Genomic DNA, 6,576 nt, shown 5'->3' with positions numbered 1-6,576 from the left:
GTTGAAGGTGATTCTTCCTTATCGTTTGTCCGTGGTGTCTTGGCATTATTTTACTGTCTATATAAAATAAAAGATTTTCGACATTCATACCTCCACGGTCTATATGGAGATATGTTGGCTGCCTGGTCGGGGGTTAAGGGAACGGTTTGGTAAGAGTCTTGCCATTGTTCAGTGTATAGATCCTGCAAAGGACCTGGGTCAAATTTAGTAGGATCTCCTTCAATACCCACCGGTATTGGATGGCGGGGGTCCAAACTTTTTCATCCCCTCATAAGTTAAACTACTATTAAAACTTTAACCCGGCTACTTAGGACTGTATCCCTGCTGACTCAGCCTACTTAGCCGAGGGTAACGTCACCTTCAAAAGAGGGGCCTACCACATTATGCATTAATAACTTAATTAATTATCTTTCAATAATCCGACCCTTTAGGATTGTATCCTTGCTGACTCAAACTACTGGGTTGAGGGTAACGTCACCTTCAAAAGAGGGCCTACTACAATAACTAAGATAATCTCTTAAACAGTGCAAAAGTGCCGAAATAATCAAAGGTTACACTACACACGAGTCGGATCCAAGTGATTCATCTTGTCTATCTGCTTTTATTTTTATTTTATTTTTCTAGTTTAAAAACCTTTTTCTAACTTTTTGATTTGATTAGACGTTGACGATAAACCGGTACTAAACGCTCTTGTGTCCTTGGACGACCTCGGTATCTTACCAACACTATACTACGCCCACGATGGGTGCACTTGCCCATATGTGTGTTTAGTGTTAGTAAATATCGTGTTTTATAAATTTAAAACTTGGCTAAAAAGTGTAAAAGGGCTTAAAATATACACCTAAAATATATTACACTACACACGCATCAAGTTTTTGGCGCCGTTGCTGGGGACACAAGGATTTTAGGAAAGTTAGGAATCAACAGCCTAATCATTTTTTCTAACATTTTCTTTTGTTTTTAGATTTTCTTAAATTTTTCAGTTCCTGCAGAGCTCAGCACGGGCCGTGTCTGGTCGGACACGGGCCGTGCCCAGCATTGTCACTGGTAGTTTTTATTTTCCTAGTTACAGAGAGCTGAGCATGGGGTCGTGTGGTGCAACACGGGGCCATGTCCAACTCCCCAGTAACAGGGATCCGGAAAACAATCACTGTATCTCCGACCACGGGCTGTGTTCATCTGAGCACGGGGTCGTGGTGAACCTTCTGACCAATGTTCTTTTCTGTTTTTATTGCAGGACTTGGAACCTAGGCGCCATATCTGGACTTTCTACGTAGTGTATGAGCTCCAGCTCTAGTAGAGACATAAAAGAACCTCTAGAAGAACCCGAACGCTTTCTTAGAAAGACTTAAAGCTAAAAACCAAGAGAAAGTTTCGGGGGACCCACTTCCGATGGCGGACCAACGTACTCTCATGGATTACTTACGCCCCACCGTAGGTAATCTAGGCGCCGCTATCAATGCACCGAATGTCGAAGCCAACAACTTCGAACTTCGGCCACATTTGATACAAATGCTTCAAAACTCCGCAACCTTCCATGGGCTTGCGGACGAGGATCCCCATCTACATATTACTAATTTCTTAAAAATATGTGATACCTTTCGGATCAATGGAGCATCAAACTACGCCATCCGCCTTCGAATGTTTCCATTTTCACTAAAAGACCGAGCTAAGGCTTGGCTCAACGCACTCCCAGTTGGCTCGGTAAACACCTGGGATGAACTAGCACAAAAGTTTCTGTATAAGTATTTCCCCCCTGCTAAAACGGCTAAATTAATAACTGAAATTAATACATATTCACAAGAGGATGGGGAATCCTTATATGAAACTTGGGAGAGGTTCAAGGAGCTACTAAGAAAGTGTCCTCATCATGGTCTTGCGGTGTGGCAACAAGTATCCACTTTCTACAATGGGTTGTTGCCACACACAAGACAAACACTTGACTCTAGCTCCGGGGGACTTTTAGGTAATCGTCGCCCAAATGAAATATATAATCAAATTGAGGAAATTGCTCAAACCAATTTTCAGTGGCACACTCCCCGAGGCAATAAATCTATTGCCCCGTGCGTCCATAAGGTTGATGAAAGCACTTCTTTACAAGCCCAAATCGAGGCCCTTTCTTCAAAAATAAAAAAACTAGAAATGACAAAAACCGCCTCGGTTATGGCTTGTGAAGGGTGTGGTGGGCCACACGAAAATTGGAGTTGTATGAAAGAGTTAGATGATCAAACAGATTCGGTAAACTACATTGATAATAGACCTAGGCCGTCGGGTCCTCCAACGGATACCTACAACCAAGGATGGTGTAACCACCCTAACGTTGGTTGGAGAGAACCCGGCAATAGTAGTAACCAACAAAATGTAAACCAACGAACAAACTTTCAACAACCAAGAAATGAGTCACAAAATTTCTCTCAACAACAAGGTGGACGAGAAAGGCTTGAAGATACTGTATCTCGCCTCATCTCCGACACCGAAAAGAAAAACTCGGATCGATTTCAACAATTGGAATCGAATTTTAGAAATCAACAAGCTAGTATACAAAACATTGAAAAACAATTAAATCAAATAGCTCAGAATTTTTCCGAGAGACCACAAGGCGCGTTACCAAGTAATACCGAAACCAACCCGAAAGCACAAGTCCATCTCATGTTGAAGGTGATTCTTCCTTATCGTTTGTCCGTGGTGTCTTGGCATTATTTTACAGTCTATATAAAATAAAAGATTTTCACCATTCATATCTCCACGGTTTATATGGAGATATGTTGGCTGCCTGGTCGGGGGTTAAGGGAACGGTTTGGTAAGAGTCTTGCCATTGTTCAGTGTATAGATCCTGCAAAGGACCTGGGTCAAATTTAGTAGGACCTCCTTCAATACCCACCGGTATTGGATGGCGGGGGTCTGATGTCGGGTCAAAATATACGTATTTTGTATTAGTTAGCGTTGAGTTGTAGTATGTTAAATGTGTCTATCCGTGTTAGATTATATACTTAGTGTGTATTGGTGTTTTTTTCTTAATAGGTACAAAACGAAGTTAAATGAGAGAACCGAGCTAAAAAATGGATTCTACGGGTCGCAAAACAGAAGAAAATTAATCCCGACATCTTAAGCGACACGCGGGGGTGGCTCATAAAACCCCGCAACGCGCGGCTATGCTTAATTATGGGAATTTTTAATGTCGGCCAGAATTAGGATATAAGTGGATCACATTCATTATTCTAAAGGCACTTTTCATATTATTATTGATTATTTAGCCGACATAGGCATATCATCACACAAAAAAGGGATTTCTTGAATAAAATTGTGAACATCACATGCAAGGAGGGAGTGGGCCGATATCTTGGACTCTTAGAGGATTTTTATTGGGCTGACTTTTGACACCCTTGTGGAACAAAAGGAAATCACGTGAAAGAATAATGGACACGCAATACATTGATTGGGCCGCTATATTCTAAAGAAGAATTTTATTTTGATAAGGGGATATATCATCCAACACTTTGACGGCTGAAGAGGGGGCACGCACGGAGAAGGCAGCTGCCTTCGGGCGGCTGTACATGGTTCAAGGCATGACCGTTTAGGTGGCTTTCTCCAAGCGTACGGTTTATAGGGTTTGATACTTTTCTTAATTTTATTCATGATTGGATTTGTTTTTTTAAATTGACAACGTTGTTAAACAATTTGATATGTTGGTTTCTTTGAACTATTTTTATGTGTTTTGAGTTCTTACTTTACAACTTGCTCGGTTGATGACAAAACTTTGTAGCTCGTTGGGTGACATAGAGTAGGTTGACTCACACTAGTAAATAGGGTAATTGAACTGTAAAAGATCTGATGACAAAGACCTATTTTTGATTACCACTTAAATTAACCAACTTTTCAGCACCATGTCTATGTGGTGTCCAATTAATGATTAAATTAAGTTTTGTGTAAACCTAGAATCTGAAACTTGGAGGACATTACCTTTATCTTTTTGCTTGTGGCTTCTGCCCGGATGAACAATTACTTTGTTTTTCATTAAACTTTGTTCACGGATTCTTTTTAACTGGTAAAGCTTGACCACTTGTGTTGAATTCTTGGTAAACGTTTTTTTATATTTGAATTATTTGTCGTTTATCAAGCATATTGGCGATATACTTGCATCGTTAGCGGGTTGGTAAATTGGTGGGTAGTTGATATAAATAAACGGATTATTAGGTTGTATGGTGAATCTTAAAAACTATCCTTAATAATTAATCAAATTCATTAATTTCGAGGCCATGTCTATGTGGTGTTATGAATCTGTAAACAGGTTTTTGTGTTAAACTTGCAATCGGGATTCTGGGTGGAGGTTGCTTTTCTTTAATATATAATAAATCTCTAGTTAAACACTAACCACAAATTCCCCGTGGATACGATACCCTACTTACGCTATCTACGTAGTTTAATTAGGTTTTTGATTGACTCTGACGACAGTCATCAAAATGGCGCCGTTGCCGGGGAATTAGTGCGCTTAGTGTTTTTCTAGTTTTCTAAAAAAAATTTAAAAATACAAAAAAAAGTAAAAAAAATATATATATTGTTCTTTCTATTTTATTTTATTTCTTTTTGTTTAGTTCAGTATTATGCGGGGTGTGTTAGTTTTGCAGGTTTTGATTGATCTGTCCATACTCAATCTCCATTTGGACAGGGACGATCTGAACATCATTTATAAAGAGCAACCCGAGTTTTTACTGAACGCGGCCACGAAGGAAATGCTATACGGTCGCATTGGAATATTCACGAGGATCCTGCTTCTTTAACCAGGGGAGTCTGTTCCAATCTTTTGTACATAAATACATATATTTTTCTTTTATCTTTGAGTCGTAGTTTCCTTCCACATTGAGGACAAGGTAGGAATTAAGTGTGGGGAGGGGAGACTAGTGTCTAGTTGTGTCGTAGTGTCGTAGTCGTGTCGTAAAAAAATTGAAAAAAAATCAAAAAAAATCAAAAAAATCAAAAAAAAAGGTAGAAAATGTCTCGAGAAAAGTTTTTGCAATAAATGGAAAATGATAGGTATAATTGGATCGTTGGCTTTCGATTACTATATATATGAGATAATGAATAGTCAGTCACGCGTCTAACTTAGGATATGTGGGTAGGCCCAGCCAGTAGATGAGTTTCTTAGAATCGATATAATATACCTTAAATTAGGAGTCTTGTGGGTTCTCGCCTTAGAAGCTGTGACAAAACTGAAACTGTGGAGAGTATAAGGGGTACGTCATATGTAAAAAACTTATAAGTTTTTCCGATTAAACTGGCACACATGTTTCTTTTTGTGAAAACAAATCCGAAACAGTGTGGCGCCTAAAAAAATATTCCATCCATCCATTTGAGCACATGTAAAAAAAACGTGAAGTTTATGGCATTAACCATGGGGATGGTGACTCGTGTGGCGTATGTCCGCTAAACTGAACGTATACAAAAGCATGTAAAGCTCGCAACATCATCCATCTATCCATCAAAAATTTAATCGGAATTACATAAGGGTTTTTTATATAAGACGGTAGATTTAAAATCTTTTAATCTCATAAACTTGAAACGGGATTAGGTAGCGTTGTAGTCTTTTGAGTGTGAGATCCATAGATAACTATAATTACTTGAACTTAATGAATCGTGAATAAGGGCTTGGAAGCTGGTGGTTGGGTTTAAGTGGATCGTATACCTGCAATCTTGGTTAACGTGTGATCCAATTTGTTAACAAATTAACTGAATATATTAGATGCCAATATTTCTGATTGTGATTCCATTGCAGAGAATTTTTTCGGGACGAAAAAAGATAAGTGTGGGGATGTGATGTCGGGTCAAAATATACGTATTTTGTATTAGTTAGCGTTGAGTTGTAGTATGTTAAATGTGTCTATCCGTGTTAGATTATATACTTAGTGTGTATTGGTGTTTTTTTTAACAGGTACAAAACGAAGTTAAATGAGAGAACCGAGCTAAAAAATGGATTCTACGGGTCGCGACACAGAAGAAAATTAATCCCGGCATCTTAAGCGACACGTGGGGGTGGCTCATTGTAACACCTCGAAAAATTTCGCCCAATAATGTCTTGACACGTGTCATAAGGTTCCGTTATGTGAAAACATACTTTAGAGGGACTAAAAGTGACAAACAGTGAAAACTATGGAACGTAAGGGTCCAAAGTGTCAACAACGGATAAATAGACTCTATGATAACCCTACATAATGTTCATAACCTTTAACGGATGGTTCATGGATCATACGACGCGGGAATTGCACAAAAGTGAAGTATTTCAAACTATAGGGGCCAAAAGTGTCAACATGTTTAATTTATACCTCTGAGTGAACTTTTGGCAGACCCGAAGCTTTGTATAGCTAAAATATACTCACTAGAATATGTGGTAAAAATTTCATGAAGTTTCGTCAACGTATGAGAAAGTTATGGCCAAAACCGTACTTAAGGGACTAAAAGCGTCAACGTCGAATTTCATGGCTTTTCGGTTGAGCGCAAAGTTATCCGAGGACATTACCATGTTGGTAAAAGTCCTAAGGTTCTTAAAAACCAAGTTTGGGGGTTTACGGGTCGAGAAAAGTG

At 38.9% G+C, this 6,576-nt stretch overlaps 1 non-coding gene across 1 annotated transcript; it reads right to left on the bottom strand.

The window, feature by feature from the left end:
• Positions 1–1,770: 1,770 nt before the first annotated feature.
• On the bottom strand, positions 1,771–1,877 carry LOC118489602. Its single transcript, XR_004887619.1, has one exon. It is a non-coding gene; the product is annotated as a small nucleolar RNA R71 (small nucleolar RNA).
• Between the last annotated feature and the right edge of the window lie 4,699 nt (positions 1,878–6,576).

This window comes from Helianthus annuus, chromosome 17 (assembly GCF_002127325.2).
Source record: "Helianthus annuus cultivar XRQ/B chromosome 17, HanXRQr2.0-SUNRISE, whole genome shotgun sequence".
Taxonomy (NCBI): Eukaryota; Viridiplantae; Streptophyta; class Magnoliopsida; order Asterales; family Asteraceae; genus Helianthus; species Helianthus annuus.
Note: the sequence above shows the minus strand (reverse complement) of the source record. Positions and strands in the feature narration are given on the sequence as shown.